This window comes from Anser anser, assembly GCF_964211835.1.
Source record: "Anser anser genome assembly, chromosome: 4".
Classification (NCBI taxonomy): domain Eukaryota; kingdom Metazoa; phylum Chordata; class Aves; order Anseriformes; family Anatidae; genus Anser; species Anser anser.
The window spans coordinates 17,693,141-17,711,285 of record NC_139724.1 but is presented as its reverse complement, the minus strand read 5'-3'; the positions used below and the strand labels follow the sequence as shown (position 1 = coordinate 17,711,285).

At 35.7% G+C, this 18,145-nt stretch overlaps 1 long non-coding RNA gene across 1 annotated transcript; it reads left to right on the top strand.

Annotated features, from left to right (window-relative positions):
• The first annotated feature begins 28 nt into the window (after window positions 1-28).
• LOC310898645 lies at window positions 29-17,842 on the top strand. Its single transcript, XR_014583511.1, has 3 exons — window positions 29-73; window positions 13,362-13,502; window positions 15,957-17,842. It is a non-coding gene; the product is annotated as an uncharacterized lncRNA (long non-coding RNA).
• Window positions 17,843-18,145: the final 303 nt, after the last annotated feature.

The following is an 18,145-nucleotide window of genomic DNA, read 5'->3' as shown; positions in this document are numbered from 1 at the left end:
GCAGAAGGCTTCTTAGGGGGGGGTACCACACAAACACACTCCCCTCCGTTCACTTTGCCTCGTTGTGGTGAATGTGAGTAACTCTATTGGATTATTCATTTGCAAATGCTCACTACTTGAATATTTTTCCCTCCTGAGTTGCTCTTGTGTAGCGTCTTAGTGCTTACAGTTCAGCTTTCAATTTCCAATGTTAGATTTTGTGTGTGTGTGTTCCACAAGTCTTACTTCTTTGATTCTATTATTGTCTGTAATTGGCTGTTTTTTCATGGCATTTGTATCAATAAGTGCAAATGTTTCTATAAAATAAAACTGATTTCTAGGAAGTAGAGGAATTCTATTTACTGAGTGCTCCCAAACTTACAACTTCAAAAAACATATTCTTCTGAAAATAATAACACATGGAAATCCTTTTTATTGCATTTTATACACTGGGGGTTTAGTTTTACAAGGGTTTTTGCAATGAGTTCTTTACAACTGTCAATAAGAGTTGATGGAACTTGTTTTTTTTTTCTTTTAAGTGCATGCTAAAAGCATTATAAAATCATTGGAATCTATATCGCAGGGCTCTAGAAAAAATACAACTACTTCAAAACTTTCCTGCAGTACTGCCATGGGATTTTGATACAAAAATGTTAATATCTTCACAAATATTTTCTCTAGGTAAATGAAGTGAAATATTCCAGCAATATTATATAGGAAATAAATAAATAAATAAATAAGCCCTATTCTGTGGAAGCCATTTTTACATGTTAGGAAAAAATGCCTGATTTAGCAGATAAGTATCCCTTCTTTTCCAGTTTTCCAACATCTTCAAGAAATCTCGCCTTGATTGTGAAAATTCTATCTTAGATTTACAGTATAGTTTCTTATTTGATGGCAGCGCAGTGATTTTTTCTTCTTTGCACTGTGTGTTTCTGAAATAGACTCTTCAGATGTACTTCAGTGGGGCTACAAAATACATTCAGGCTGCCATTTGCCATCATTTCTTAGAAGCAGCAAGCTTAATTCCTCTCTCATAAAAAAAAAAAAAAAAAAAAAAAAAAGGCAAGCCAATCCTGAAGTGATGATCTAGTAGTTCAACAAATGCAAATTTTGAGATGTGAACTGGGTTCATGATGCATATATAGCATAACTATTTTTCCTGAAGTTATATAATTTAACTTGAGCTTGAATACAATGACAGTGAGACAATAGAGCTATTTTTATTTCCTGAGTTGGAGAACAGTCTTGCTTCTGTCATTGCAACAGCTGCATGATATGACTTTTTATGATCAGTTACTCTATATCATATTTTTTCAGGTTCTAGGTAAAAGAATGAAAATTCTCCCATCTGCAGCTCTTCAGTGCTCTGCCTGAGATCTTGGACATGATATATTCTTTCAGTCTGTCATATATTTACTGGCAAAAAAAGGGTCTACAAGGCCAGAGTCTCTCTTTGCACAAACTTTTCTCTCCATTACGTTTCACAGCTGTAACTGAAGGCAGAATTTGACACTATTAATAGAATTTAGTTAACACTTCTATTGAAGATGTATGAGTTGGAAAACCATCCGTAGATTTATCTCAGCCCTGTGGCTGTTTTGTCTCTTTAGTGTTATCAGGTGTAGAGAGTAATAACTGTTTATTTTTTCCATTGAAGCAACCCAGTGGAAATCTGAAAACTCTCAAAGTCTTGGGAGAAGATGTAATTGTTACACAAGTGTTTTACCAGTTTCTTGGGAGAAGATGTAATTGTTACACAAGTGTTTTACCAGTTAAATTGATGGCAAGTCAGACTATTCAGTGTCCAAATTCCATGAACTACTACAATGTCCAGCTTTACACAACATTAGCTGCTGACAGCAACCATACAACAGTTGTGGAGTGTATTATAGTATGTAATACATAGCAAGTAAGCTAGCATTTTGCTATTTAAAGCTTGTCCCCATGGATATACGTGGAATTCAAAGCATGAATGATTACGTATTTATAGCTAAACGTTTCCCCTCTTCACTCGAAAAAGACATTTCAGCTATAGAAAAAGAGTACCTTAATTCAAGTGTGCAATAATCTGTTTTCTGATATGTTGCCTGCTAAGATTACAGAGGTAACTATTGTGGTGTTTCATCAGACAAGAAACAGACCATATATTCCCAGAAAATCAGATGCCTACAGGCTGGGCCACAGACTTAGATTTACAAAAGCTGATTCTGATGCATCCTATTCCCAGAACCTACATCTCTAAATGGATTTAGTAGAAAGGTTTGGACTCTTGGTTATGCTCACCTGGAGCCTACCAGAATGACTACCAGTCCTTCAGTGGTGACCCGGACTGAAATGGTACAGTCCCTGGGTGTGACCAGACAGCCCTGAGGATGTGTGTATTACATTAGCTGAGTTCCAGCCATGGGGTAACTGCTGTCACAAGTACTTGGAACACCACTGCAAAAGCTGTTCTCACACCCTTATAACTTCTACCATGCTGCCCTATCACCAGATTCCTGTAGCATCTGTGTGTTTGTGTTCCAGTTCTGGTTACTCACCCTCTGTATACACCCAATTAGTGTTCACAGTTTAAGCTATTTTTTTCACCTATGACACTATGTCTGCATGGTGCAAATGTACACTAAATGAAACATTTCAAAAATTTATGGTTGTTGAACCCCAGAATCAATAAGATCTTCAAAATTTTGAAGATTTTGTAGAGTTTTTCATCCTTTTTGTTACTGTCTAGAAAGCAACCTGCAGGGACTACTGACCCACCTTCAGGAATCCTAGGGGAAATAAGGCACTGCAAATCAGAATGTTGTATTGAATGTACTATGACAGAAAAAAAAAATCAAAACATTTTCAATCCTTTCACTGAAAACAAATCTACAGACAGCAGCAGTACTCAGAGCAATTATTATTATCTGTTATTGATACAGAAATGAGTAATCAGATGCTTTTTCTTGGAGAAAATTAATTACTGGTCCAAAGGCTTTTGAAATTATGGGCATGTAGGGAGAATTAGCAAAGAAATTTTCTAGTGAGAAAAAGGCAAAGGGCTCAGATTTATCATGTTACTCATCTGAAACAGTGGGAGACATTGAAGACACATGGCAAGCAGCTTGTTTCAGAAGCAGCTGGAATCTCAGAAGTCTGATGAAAGGACCAGAAATACCATTTGGGAATACTCAGCTCTTGGGCAGCAAGGAGAAGGTAGATAGCTAATTAAAAGCTTTTGGATGTGATTATTCTGTAGCAGAAACTCCTGAACCTGGAAGAGTTTTACAAATGACTCAGATCTTAAATAGTTATGGGATATAGTAATAGGCAAATTATGGAACATGCTACAGTTAGTCATTACAGCATTACACACAGAATGCTACAGCCTAATTACATTAGTTCCGGAACCTTACCAGCATATCTGATTTTTGTATTGATTTCTGGAAGCTAAATGTAATATCTGGTTCAGAAGTACATCCAATGCCTCAGATTAATGAAATGCTACCGGGCTTGGGTGATGGCCAATATGTAACTAAACTTGACTTACCAAGTGATATTTGCTGTTTCTTTTGGCTTCCCAGATTCCAAAAGCCAACTGTCTTTTCTACACTCTATGAGGCATGCTAGTTTTAGCAATGTCCATTTAATTTATAGTAAGCTCCAGCAGCATTTCATTCTATGATTCATTTCCAAGACTGAAGGATAAAATATTCTGTCTTAATCAAGAGATGCACATCCTGATGCAGTGCTCTATACCACTCTCTTGTCTAGATATAAATGGAACTCCTACAGAAGGTGACAATGGCCCTGGAACCTGTTAGGATGCTCATATTTCCTTGTTAAGTTGACTAAATGACAAAATGGATATGCTGAAATTAAATACAAGGACTAATTTTAAAAGGGAAAGAGTAAGAGTGCCTACTGGTTCTGTCTGGGAAGGAGTTAATTTGCCTTGTAGCAGCTGGTATGATGCTATGTTTTGGATTTGTTACTAAAACAGTGTTGATTACACAACGTTTGCACTGTTGCTGAGGGGTGCTTGCACAGTCTCAAGGCTTTCTCTGTTTGTCAAGAGTAGGCTGGGGACTGGGCAAGAAGCTGTCAGGGGCAATTGACCCAGACTGACCAAAGGAATATATAATTCTATGCTCAACAATAAAAACTAGGAAATGTTTTTGTTTGTTTGTTTGAGGGAGGTAACCATTCCCTAGAGACTGATGGGTATTGGTCTGCTTGTAGGCAGGTAGTGATAGTGAGTGATTGCCTTTGCATCATTGTTTTGGTGTTGTCTTTTTTTCTGTTTTTCCTTACTCTTTCATTCACTTATTAAACTGTCTTTATCTCAACCCATGAGTTTTCTTGCTCTCACTGTCCTGGGGAAGAGGAGTAGGGTGGGAGGATGAGGAGAATGAGCAAGGAGGTCTGTGGTGTTTATCCACTAGCCAGAGTCAACCCATCACAGTCTAATGAAGAAAGGGCTTTTGTCAAGTGCATCTTCTTACCAGTAAGAAGGAGGTAATATCTCTATTGGCTTTATCTGAATACTGACAAGTTATAGATAGATTTTTACCTTAGAAGATTTGTTATAGAACAATGCATTCTGTAAGGCATGGTCATAAGTATCTTGAATGAGTGCAATTGATGAGACAACATGCATCTTTTGCAATATTTCATTTTTTATGTAAAGATTTTGATCAGAGCCTCAGAGTTAAAGGTGTTCATATCCATCCCTTGATCTTATTTCTCTCTTTTTCATGAAAGAACGTTTAGGTGGTGATAGAAAATAACTGTCTATGTACTCAGAGGACAATTAAGATCTTAAATACCACCTGCTTGAAGTCTGCTCTTTAGAATGACTGATGTTTACCCATTAAAATATTTGCAGTTTATACATGAGAGGAATCCCAGACTGAATGTGTCATACCTAGAGATAAGACCCCAACACAGAGACATTGACCCAATGTCACACTGTGACATTATTTTGAACCACGTATATAATTAACACTTTTTTTTTCTCAACTTACAAGATTCTGATATTAATTGGGACCACATATATAATTTGGACTTTTTTTTTCTCTTGAAAGTACACTATTCGTTGACAGAAGCTGTACAGAACATCCTGTTTTACAGATTATACAAGGGAGAACAAATGCAACCTTTCCTCCTCCTTTGTGGTCCTTAATCATTCTATAATGCCTCCTGCAGTCCCGAGCCAGCAGTCCATGTCCACACCACCCTATGACTGCATCCCTGAGCACTCATAACATGAAGCTTTTGAAATAACTGTGTGCTTCAGTCGAGTAAAAAGAAACACCTTAAACATCCTGTGGCTGCAGATATGTTCCTAGATGTATATATTAATTCTGTACATCAGTCGTGTCAGAAAAGGTGGAGGAAAATAAAGGTGGATGCAGATCTATTGCCATTAAAGGCAAGGCCTATGCTAAGAATGAACACAAGAATTTTAAACTGCCTAGTGCATCCTGAAGCCTTCCTAATCCATAAATCTGCCCCAGGAAATAGAGAAGAGTGAGGTTATACCTGATCCAATGCAAATCACAGCCAATAAATCTATGTGACACAGCACAGCAGTAGATAGACTTTACCAGCTCAGGACCAGATGTAGTTTAGATGCCTGAGTCCCCGCTAACATGGAAAAACAATGTATTCATTTTTTAAACAAAACAACAGTTTTGTAATTGCATTAGTGCAGAATCAACTATACCTATCATCACTTTCACAAGCCCAAAATAAGGTTACATTCTAGTGTCTCTGAGATCACCTAGATTCTTACACTTACCTCTGCCAGGCTTTTGCAATAGATGTTGAGTCTTCATCAAACTTTTGAACATAGTAAATTTGTTCATGTTTGACTCAGCTCTACACTGTAGTTAAAAAATCCCTTTCTTTCTTTATGTGCAGTTTCATTAACAGTGACTATTGCTGTTTACACATGCATAAATGCATGGATTTTTTATTTTTATATTTTTATATTTTTATTTTAGCTCAAAACTAAACGGGCAACCAAAATATGCATATGGGTCTGTGATGGGCAATCTCCTGGGACCATACATAAATTGTACTGAGTTGGAGGATACAAACAAAAGAGTTTGTACACAGCAGACTAGAAAATAGGATGGAGGGAGGCACTTTTTAAAATCAGTATCACCACCTCCATTACAATTCTCTGCTTTCACTGAAAGCAGTCCTATTTGATGCAGATTATCAACAAGCATATGTGTGGTGACAACAAAACAGGCACTGCACTGGAAATCCACCTCGTCTCCTCTGCAGGAACTCATTTATGTGATTACAGCTTCACGTATAAATGTGACCTACCAAATACCCTTTTTCTTCATTTACATGCATAAACTGTGGGGCATATGGTGTTCCCTATCATCCCTTTTGTTATAGAATCAATGTTTAGACATCAAAGTAGGTATGATTGATTGTTTTACATGGCCTTGAGAGGTTAAATGAGCTCCAAGCAATCTGACATCATTTAGTTCCTGAATGATGATAAGGCAGAGAATGGAATGAATGGACTGGAAATACAAGAGATACAATGATAGACCAAACTGCAGATCTGTTTTAAAATTCTAGAAAGAAAACACTGAATTCACTGTTATTACTCTATCTAGAAGTTACTCACAGAAATAACTATAGACATACAAATTTATTCCTAACTCATTGAAAAATATCTGCATCTTTGGTATTGACTCTAGCATGACCAAGACCAAGCCATTGTTGTGACATTACTGTTAAGATTTCATAGGATTTTTCTATAAGGATAAATTACCTTCTTTAGAGTTGGAGGGTGCCTATGAGATGCCATTTTTGTTTTCCCTGATCCATTTTTTCCCACTCTTGTTTCTTTTCCATAAATTATTTTCATTCCATCATGACTGTGAAATACTTTTTGTCATGATCTATCTGTCCTTGAGCACATTATCTTAATCTTGCTTTTGTTAAAAAGGACACATTTGTGTTAAGCCCAAATTCCAGGGAGCATCCTAGAGCGATCTTCTACTTAAGTGCTAATTCTTGATTACAAAGGTCTTTTCATAGGACTGAGATAGTAGAAATGAAGGTGTTTTGAAAGGTCTTTGGTCAGATGTTTGACGGTTGCACATACAGTAGGCATAATAGCTTATGTTCAACACATCTTTGAGAAGTAAATAAACTGAGCAATTTCACATCATTTCATTCCTGAAAGAAATGTTGACCTTGATATTCCCTGTTATGTATATATATAAAAATGAACAAAAATGCTTTGTGCTGAGCTGGTTAGCAGATTCTAGAATAGAAATGCAGCTCTATATTGAATCAAGGTGTTCCATAAACCTTTAATTTCCTTGAAAAACAAAACAAAACAAGAACAACAACAACAACAACAACAACAACAACAACAACTGAATTTATTTCATGGTAATCTCCTTTTTGCTGAACAAGTAGCTGCATTTTCTCAGTGGCAAACTAAACCAGCTGGAGATTTAATGTCAGGAGTAACTCAGCACTGCAAAATGCTGTGTATGGGGAGAGTTTTGCAGTTTAATTCAGAGGTCAAAAGGCATGTTGCTTCCAAATGATATTGGAGAAATAGCTTGGAATGATTCCCCTTTCTTAATTCTGAGCAGTAAAGAACAGACAAATTAAAGTGTCAGTATACTGAATTAAAAACTGTTTTATGATAAGGCACTTGAGCCAGCAACCAACTTTCCAAATACCACATGTGGTAGTAGATTTACAATTTGTGAAGGGAAGACTAGCACTAATTTTTTTCATTCAGCATATCAGTGAGGCAGTGCTGGAATTCAGTACTCACTTCCATAACATCACACTGGTATTGAAAAGGTAAAAAACAAACAAAACCAACAACTAAATCATGGCAGATATAGCACACTAATTTGGACAACAACAGTTGTTTCCATTGTAATGGTCTTTTATCTTTTAATAAAGAATTGGTATTGTTTGTTACAGGCTTCAATATTCTGAGTTTTACTTAGTGAAATGCTGTGAACAACTTTGTATAAGCTCGTACAACTGATAGAAAAATATTATATTTGAGACTAAAGAAAATGGATAGCTATGAATTAAAAAACTAACTTTATAGCAAAAAAAAATGATACTGAAACAAATAGTGGTATTTCACTCATCCTACTGCAAGTCTATAAATTCTGAAGATATGTATGCTGAGCAGATTTGTTTGTTTAGCTATGAGTTCAATAAGCTCTTTACTTAATAACAGTTGATTTGGAATGCAAGTATATTTTGAGTAAAAAATCTAAGAGTGATGGCTCAGTCAATATTTTCATTGGCTAAAAAAATTACCAGCTGATTCATAGCTTTATCTTCTATTTCTCAGGATAAACTTGTTCTTCTCAGAAGAGTGCCTGAATAGCCTGATAGTGGGATAAAAATACTGCTGTCAGATGACTAATTTTTGTATTGCTATGTTTCTTTACTCCTCTATTGTACTAAACTCAAGCACTTGAAGCTCCCACACTCTTTTACCACTACAAACATTCATCTTGAGACTGGCTTTACCAATTTGAATTCAAATAATGACGGATAAAATGTGGTGCATTTTTCTCTGCAGTACGGGTGTTCCATCAGGATTTCTTTGTCTCAGTTCTCTCAGCAGCTTACAGGCACCTAAAAGCTTTTTAAAATTTACTTTAAAATTTCTAGTCCTACTGGTATCTATCTTCAAACTATTTACTTCAGAGACCTAAGGATTTCCTCTCACACTGGATTAATTTGGACTCATAAACCCCAACATAAATATTTCAACACTTCTACACAGAAATGGCCCCACTTCACAGCCTGGCTTTTAGGAATTCAAATTTCACCACTTTTCATTTTTCAATATTAAAATAAAAATTAAAATAAAATAAAAATATTTTCATATTTTTAAATATTTTCGCTAGATAACCTGGTGTCCTAAAATGAAAAGTCTCTATTTCAGTCTCACAGCTTCCAGAACAAATAAACGTACATGCAACCACATCAATACATAGAGGAATCCCAATTCACTTCTCTGTATCTGGATTCTGAACACAAATATGTGAGTCACAAGAGGAGCAGCTACAGAAACAGCTACAAGAAAAGGTGAAATCCTAAAATAAGTAAGGGAAGAACAATTAATCTCTGATGTCCCAATAGTGGCCTCTCAATCCTTCTTTCCTTAGGATACTGTCAGCTCTCTAATAGATAGATTCACCAACCTGTTAGCAAAACACTATTCATTACATTGCAGTCTCACTATTGCCTTGAATTGTCTAGCAGCAAAATGTGTCTACGAGTGCACACCATCATGTGCTTACACCATTTAGGATTAACTGTAATCAGAAGGAATGTTTGGTATCAATTTAATGCAAAAAATTCTCTTCTGAGTCCTGCGATTCTTGTAGGAATATTCTGCATCTGAATCTCCATGCATTACTTCTCTTATTTTTCTCTTATTTTCACATATGGGTTTAGGCATTTTTTATTATTTTTTTTCCACACACTGCATAGAATTTGCACTTCAGAGTTATTTGTTAATCCTAAATCTATTTAATAGAGTTTTTTTTATTTTCTCTAAGTTAAAATTTCAAATTTATCCTTTCCAAGGCAGAGGGATATTTGGTCAGAATATCTGTTCCTGATCAGTTTTTTTGCTCCCTTACTGGTAGATATAGCAAGAATCAAGCTGATGCTATAGAAATCAAGACTAGAAATAAGACACAAAAGAGTAAGAATAATTAATCTGAAATATTTTCTCTAAAGAGGGTGTATATTCTCGACTCCATGGACTATTTAAGACAAGACAATTTGATATTTTTCTGCATTGTGTGTTAGCTCTTTTGGGTGATGTTTTTGAGATAACAAATGACTCTATGAAATTCTGTTGATTTCGCTAACCCAGAGCAGAGGATGAATGTTCTTAATGAACCCCTCTAGCTTATAAAATCTATGGCTGAATTTAGAAAATCACATTTCTGAAGAAAATACATTGATTTCTTGCATTTACTGTGGAACTGATTTTCAGAAATGCATAGCAGTCCTCACATGAGACTTTAGTTCAGTATTTTTAATGTGCTTTGGAGGACCATGACCAAGATAGAAATGTCTGGAAGGCCACCTGTCTTCTCTGTGACTATAGCCTTGCAGGCTTTTTGCTCTCACACGACATGAGCTGACAGGCAGCTCCTACTCTTTCTTTCCTCCCACATGTGAGCATTTCTGTTGGCAGATTAGTCAATTTGCTGGCAGAGCATTCATGTAAGGCCAGTAAAGGGAACATAAATAATTTCTGCTGATGACAATGTTTGAATTGACTTTATCGCAATTTGGATTTGACAAAATTCCTTAGATACTACTCTCTGGAAACTGCTAGCAATTGCTGAGTCTAACAGCAATCCCAGCACCTGCAATTAGGTCAGCTATGTGCAGAGTGCCCCAGGGAACGGTGGCCAGCCAGGTGTTCCACTGCCTATTTATCAGTGCTACCCACCCAGGGAAAAAAAAGAAAAAAAAAAAAAGAAAAAAAAAAGAAAAAAAAAGATAATAAAAATATGATTCGTTAGCAAATAATATTGGCTTCAAATGGGGAAAAATTGAGAAATTAAAGGAATTAGGATGACTTCATCTAGGCTGGAGAGTTTAGAGACCTCAGCATGAAAGCTTTAAAGGCTCAGAGATTTTCTGGAAACTATGTTTCAAATGAAGGAGAAAAAAATAGATATAAAAAAAGCCTCCAGGCCTGGTTTATTGAAAAGTGCACTAGGGATAGCAGAAAAGCTCCAAAGTCAAAAAGGTGGATTGTCAAAGAAAGCAAATTCAGAGCTTAAGAAGGAACTGTGTTATAATAACAACACCATAATAAAAATGAAAAAAATAAAATAAATCAACTTTTTAAACAAAAAGAGAATAGGAAAAGAAGAAATGTGTTCACTATGAAGTTAGAAAGGTTAAAGTTTAAAGGCAAACTGATTTTTGCTCAAAAGCTAAATAAATATTTTATCTCAGCTTTTGATAAAGTCTATGCTGTTAGAAAGGACAGAGAAATTCTGATGGCTAAAGGTAAATGAATCACTTATAGTCAGTTGGAAGGAAATGCCAAAATTTAGTGCACTCCATGCTGAATGTGAAAGGGCAAAAATAAAAGTCCACCTTAAAATTCTGATAGAACTGATAAACATGATAATAAGTTAAAGATATTTAAACTAATGGAATTTGAAATAAAATTCAATGTGTTTATCAACAGTGGGTAATGATGGACAAGTGCATTGTCTTTTTGAAAAAAAAAATACTGTTTGTAAAAAACAGAAATGTAGTATATTTAATCTGGAGAAGTCATATTCATAGTTGCATGGAAAATTACTGACTAACTTATACTTCAGATGTAGCATATTCTTTTTCTTTGTTCATGTTGCAAGGGGAACCATTATGCGGAAAGTGGGAGGATTTTGTTAATATTTCTTGATGAGAACTTGATCAATTGATCAAGTCAATTGGTATGGGGAGCTAGGAATATTTTTCTATATGATATTCTAGAACTTTCCCACTAACATAAACCATCTTGAAGGATCTTTGATCACAACTGCAACAGAATATTTACTGTTTCTCTCTTCCTGTGACTTGGTAGTGACTTGGTAGAGAGGTAGCGGAAGGGACTGGAACTAGAACTGGCCACCCAGTCTCTGGAGGAGCACATGCCCTTTGTAAAAAGTTTCTGTCCCTGGGCTGCCCACAGAAGAGGGTGACAGGGCCATAACAGATTTTGACAACTGCATCTATCAGCTGTGCTCAGTGTATTCAGTTGAGGATAAATAAATGTTATGCCCTTACTTACTGAAGTCAATATATTTGACAAAAATGCTGAGTCAAAAATAAGATGTATTTCAGCAGTTCACTCTTTCCTAAAGTAACAAAGCTGTAATAATTATAAATATTGTTGATGGAAAATTTTATTTACTAGCCTTCAAGCTGTAGAGTTCAAACAATATCCATTCCAATAATCTTGTAATTCCGCTCTTATAAACAGTATTCATTATATCTCTTTGCATTTCATACAAGGAGCGCCTGAAAAAGACATGAACAATATAATTTAATTACAGAGACATAAAAGATGTTAAGGGTGATAAATATATTTTATGACCTTTAAAATGAAGTCAGACAACATACCTATCTTTTCAATTTTTGTAAGCCTTGGCAAAAATATGTCTTGAGGTACAGAAAAAAATAATACCTATTTTGACAGAAACATTCTTATTCCACATTCAAAGAAGATTGCATTGCTGGTGCTGTGAATGATATATCAATTTTACAGTCACCATACAAAACACTCATATAAACTTTCTACAGGTTCTGTCACACAAAATTGTATTAGAAAATACAGAACTTGGTCATTTAATGACAGACTAAATTTCAATAGAGTTTAACTTCAGAACCTGTTGTAAGTACTAGGGATGTTTGAAACCAAAATGAATTTAAAATATAAAATGCTAGCTGCAGGTGATACTATGAATAAATGTGCACAATATTGTATATAGCAATATTGATGTGGACACATTCTTTCTTACATACAGATATTTACAACTTCACCATCAAGACTGTATCATCATCTCTGCCAAACATTAGAATTCCAAAGATCATCAAGCTAGATGACTGGGACTGTAAAATAAAGGTCATATTGATTCCTTATGTTGCAGGAGATTATATAATGTTTATTTGATTTTTTTTATTATTTTTTTTTTCCCAGAATACACTGCATTCATTTATACACAGAAATTGGAGCTACAGTAAAATGAACCAAATAGTATGTGGATTTACATTGTTTGAACATAAATCTTAGACTGTCGCTATTGGCTTCAAGTTCTGGAAAACACAGTTTGGTGCAGCAATCTCCATTTCAAGATATTAGTGTTAATGTTATTATACAAATGATTAAGTAATATGTATAAACATTATTTCCTGTATATTTTTGACTGTTTACTCCTTCTATTTTACTAGAGATTTCCATTACAGCGGTGCCAGTGAGCTGAGTTCTAAAATACTTTTTTATATTAACAATATTTTTTATTTTCCACTGTGATACCACCTGTTTTAATTGATCTGATTGCATTAGTCCATGGATCATATGTCACATCATACACAAAATTAAGTAAAGCAAAAATATATTATCTACAAAACCTGCCCTCATAGTGGTCTGCAAGCTTGATTTAGCACTTAGAAAGTTGAGTTTCCCATCTGCTGAGATTTAGAAAATACATCTCTGCAATGGTATCTTTCTACAGAAGGTAAAATTGTAGCTATGTGATAATTTTTAGCCCTGGATGTCAGAGTGGACATAAGAGGTATATTGTACAAGTAAAAAACAATAACATTTTTTTTTTCTCCTCTTTCAGGCCCAGGGCAAAGCAACTTGTTCAGTACTGAAAGGAGATTAACTGCTACTAGAGCTATTGGTAGCTATTGACCAAATGACCAAGACCAAAAGAGAAAGGTCATGGTGAGGATTCCTAGTGTGGCAATGGATCATGTAACATGTAATTAATTTCCTTTTTTTTTTTTTTTTTTTGATGGCAAAGCCATCAGCCATCAAATGAGTATGAGAAGAGGAAATATCTGAATCTGAATATCTACTTAGAAGAGGAAATATCTGCTTAGAAGAGGAAATATCTGTGTCTTACATAACACAATGAATAACTGCTAGCATCAAACTTTATTTTGACCACTGCACATATGGAATTTTGGTTGTTGTGGGAGTAATTTCATTTGCTAAATAAAGTTGCTCTTCTCTTTTGCATATATTATGCCTGAGTCAGTACAGATTTTCTTTGGCTTTTCTGTGCAAATCTGTATTTACCTTATTCTTTTTGCAGACAGAAAACTATATGTTGATTACTTATTTTTATTATCTCATATTTGTTATGGCATAAATATATTACCTTTTCTCTCTGTGGATAAGCACTTCACACATGAGCTTTCTGACTCTGTGTTTCAACTGCTTAAATTCCCTTTATACCCTACTTCAAGGCTTTAAAATCTACATGTAAATTTATTTTCACACTGTTAACTGAAGATGTTAACTGATGCCTTCATCCTCTGTGTCATGATAAGCACACTTTTGTCTCATACTAACCCTCACCCTTCCCAACAAGATGTACATTTCCTCTCCAGTGCACAAGGAAATGCAAGAAATAAATTAATGTAGAAGAGCAGCAGCTCAAAACAGATGTTAAACACTACAATCAAAATAAATACATGACCACAATATATTTGGACACCTGTTTAGATGTGTAGTAACAGTAGTAGATTCCCCAGTTTCCTTATTTTGGTGCTGTCAGGGTATCTTCTCCTCAAGGTGAATTGAGATGCTGTGATTTTCCTTTCCCTTTCCCTTTCCCTTTCCCTTTCCCTTTCCCTTTCCCGTCCCCTTTCCCTTTCCTGTCCCCTTTCCCATCCCCTTTCCCTTTCCCTTTTTCTTTTTTTTTTTCTTTCTCTTTTTCTTCTCTTTTTCTTTCTTTTTCTTTTTCTTTTTCTTTTTCTTTTTCTTTTTCTTTTTCTTTTTCTTTTTCTTTTTCTTTTTCTTTTTCTTTTTCTTTTTCTTTTTCTTTTTCTTTTTCTTTTTCTTTTTCTTTTTCTTTTTCTTTTTCTTTTTCTTTTTCTTTTTCTTTTTCTTTTTCTTTTTCTTTTTCTTTTTCTTTTCTTTTTCTTTTTCTTTTTCTTTTTCTTTTTCTTTTTCTTTTTCTTTTTCTTTTTCTTTTTCTTTTTCTTTTTCTTTTTCTTTTTCTTTTTCTTTTTCTTTTTCTTTTTCTTTTTCTTTTTTTCTTTTTCTTTTTTTCTTTTTTCCTTTTCCTTTTCCTTTTCCTTTTCCTTTTCCTTTTCCTTTTCCTTTTCCTTTTCCTTTTCCTTTTCCTTTTCCTTTTCCTTTTCCTTTTCCTTTTCCTTTTCCTTTTCCTTTTCCTTTTCTTTCCCTATCTTTTTCTTTTTTCAGAAAAGCAGATCCATCAAACTGCAAAAATTTAACTGCAAGGCCTCACCTAGCAATTAATAATATTATCTTCCAAAATTGAGAAGTCATTCATAGGCAGGAGTTTTAGTTTTATGATTTTTTTAAGTCATGGAACCAAATCACATAACCCAGTATATGATCAGAATTTTTCCTGAGATACAGCAGCTATATGCAGGTAGGCACAGATCATAAAATTCTGAGTTTAGTCTGGATTTATTGGATTTACTTATTGCAATTGTTCCAAAGCATGTAACAATCCCTGCTCTCATTTTTAATAACTAGTTTCAGTCAGTCTGTAATGTTGTTAGTACAGCTCATTAATATCAGCTCTCCTCTGCACCCTCTTCTATTTTCAAAATTAATTAAGCTGGAGGCACATTAATTGGATGGAAGAGGCCATAGTTTTATTTATGCATAAAACAATAAGAATATAAATCAAGAGCAATAACCCTAATGTTTTAGAATTGACCTTATGAAATGATACTTTGCCAAACGACAACAGCATCTGTTCAGACAGAGAAAACTATACCAAGTGAGTGGAACAATATCCGCTCCTCACTTAAACATTGTGGAAATGTTGCTTGTTTTCTACTGACTGCAGCCCCATCAAGACCCCACTTTAGCACCCATCATCCACTCCATTGCACCATTAGTAGTGAGGTTTTCTTTTTATTGTGCATTTTTTCATCCGCCAAAAATCTTAGTATCTTTAGTTGAATACAAATATATAAAATGTAATTATGTTATTATAATTATTCCCTTCTATATCTGACAATGTTTTAAAGGAAGGTAAACCTTCTGAATTATATGCTGTTTATATAAATATATATTTATGTATGAACACAGTCAGAGAATTTGCTTAACACAGCTAGAGATGGTTGATACACCATGATATTTGCAGATAGGTGTGGAAAAGGTTGTTATAAGTTTTTTGTTGTTTTTGTTTGCTTGGTTCATTGTTGTTTTGTTTTGTTTTGTTTTTCAGCTGTTTAAACAGGTTGCTGTTTCCCCTTGTGATACATAGATGTTATTCTGAGGATGCCTCCTTTGACACAAGGCTGGAGAAGGCTTTCCGTCACATACTGTGTGGCACTGCATGACTGCATTTCCCCTCAATGGCTTGTTGTTCATCCTGCCCTGCTGCAGGGTACAAGCCTCGAAATGGCTGAGACAGCATCTCATGGAGGATGTGTGACAGGCACTGAAATGCTGTCAGAGGCTCCCAGTGGTCCTCAAGATGTTTGGTCTCAGCACAACCTGAAGGGTTTGGGGAGGTCCTTGAGCTCTCTTTGGTCTTTCCTTCTGAGGTCAGGGAGAAGGTTGCAACTACTCCTAGGTTCACTGTTGGCTTTTCAGATTTATTTTCACATGCAGCTTGCATCTACTCTCTCCCATTATCGCTCAAGAAGATCAAGCTTTCTGTTTTGTAATTAAAACCCTTCAGACGCTGTCTTTGACAGATGCTAACAAATCCTTGGTGACCGCTTTTTCTCAGGTTCTGAACACACTACTGATTACTATTTAAAGTAATAATTCAAGGCCCTCCCTCCCCTAAGTTTATACATTCTTGTAGATCCACGAGCTCCATTTATGTTTGGCATGACTACTTGTGATCTGTCTTTTGTGATTTTTGTCTAGGTGAGGAGTTTCGCTATGCCTGTCCTCTCTCTTACTACACAGCCCTGTCTTTCTCTCCCCTTTGCCCCATGCCACCTTCCCAATGTACAAGCAGCCCTAATGACTAGCTTTCTAATCAGGACCAGACTCATCTTCAGTTTCTCCTTTTCTGAAATGAAAATACTACTGATATCTACAGCATACACTGAAAAAAATACCAAACAGATGTGACATTTTGGACCCTTCATTAGAAAAAAAGTATTTGAAAAAGCTATTGTCATGGTTACCAGGCTAAAACAAACCCTTCAGGACCCCTCCTTTGCAGAGTCTCACCGAGTGCACCCACTCAGGTGCATGACCTTTAACTTTCAGCATCAGTAATATGACTTAGACCAAGACCTGAGTTACTGTTGAGTACCAATATGTTTAAGGTTTCCTTTCAAGGGCTTCCTTCTGGGAGCCTGTGGAAAAAGTTGATCGAAGCAACTAATAGAGCTTTTTCTAAATACAGCACGTTCTGTTCATTCTTCAAAAGTATGAAACATTTAGAATAAAGAGGGCTGTTTGTTGACACATCTGTAGTATTTCAATCTTTTTTTATGCTGCTATCAGCCCGGGTAGCTCCCACTCTGGCAGATCCATCCCAAAGTGCTCATAGACTTTACTCTTCTCATGACCTTTCAGCCTACCAGCATCTTCCTCTTTAGAAAAAGTAAGGGTCTTTGGATTGTGCCTGGCTCCCTGTGTATCCTCTAAGTTAGCCTTTAGACTAATAACATTGCGATACAGCATATACTTTCTTGTTTTGTCCTTTTGATGACACAATATCTGGCCCCTGCTCTGGCTGGATCTCCTCAGATATTCTGCTACTGCCAGAAAGATACAAAGACTTTTTAAGATCAAAATCTTGGTTTTACTTGAGGAACAGCTGAAATAGATTATTTTTTTTTAAATCTTTTAAAATGTCTTTTAAAACAAGAAAACTTGTGAGAAGTTAAGTCAGACAGAATACAAGGTATCACAAACCAGCTCCCTGAAGATCAGTCCCTTTCTTCCAGGTCTTCCCTCATCTTGGTAGCCTTTCAGTAACTTCAAGTGACAGGGCCACACAGTCCACATCTGGTTCCACAGACTATTTTTGTCTTCCTGGAGCATCACTTTTTCTCCTCATCAAGTCCTAGAGTTTCCTTTCTGTCATCCTTTACTTTTATTATTGCTTTCCCAGGTTTTGCTGTGCTTTAGGTCTGATCATACTGAAGGAATTAGGTCTTTTCACCCTGGAGAAGGAAAGGCTCAGGGGTTACCTTAACAGTTTTCCATTACTTAAAGGAGCTCTACAAAGAAGACAGAGGCTCTTTCTTCACAAATAGCCACAGGGAAAGGACAAGGGGCAATGGGTAGGAGTTGCACTTGGAGAGGTTTCACCCTGATATAAGAAAGAAATTCTTGATAATAAGAACAAACATTGGAACAACCTCCCCCAGGACTTGGTGGAGTCCCCATCACTGGAGGTTTCCAGGACATGTCTGGACAGGATGTTAGGCTCCCTTTCCCAAG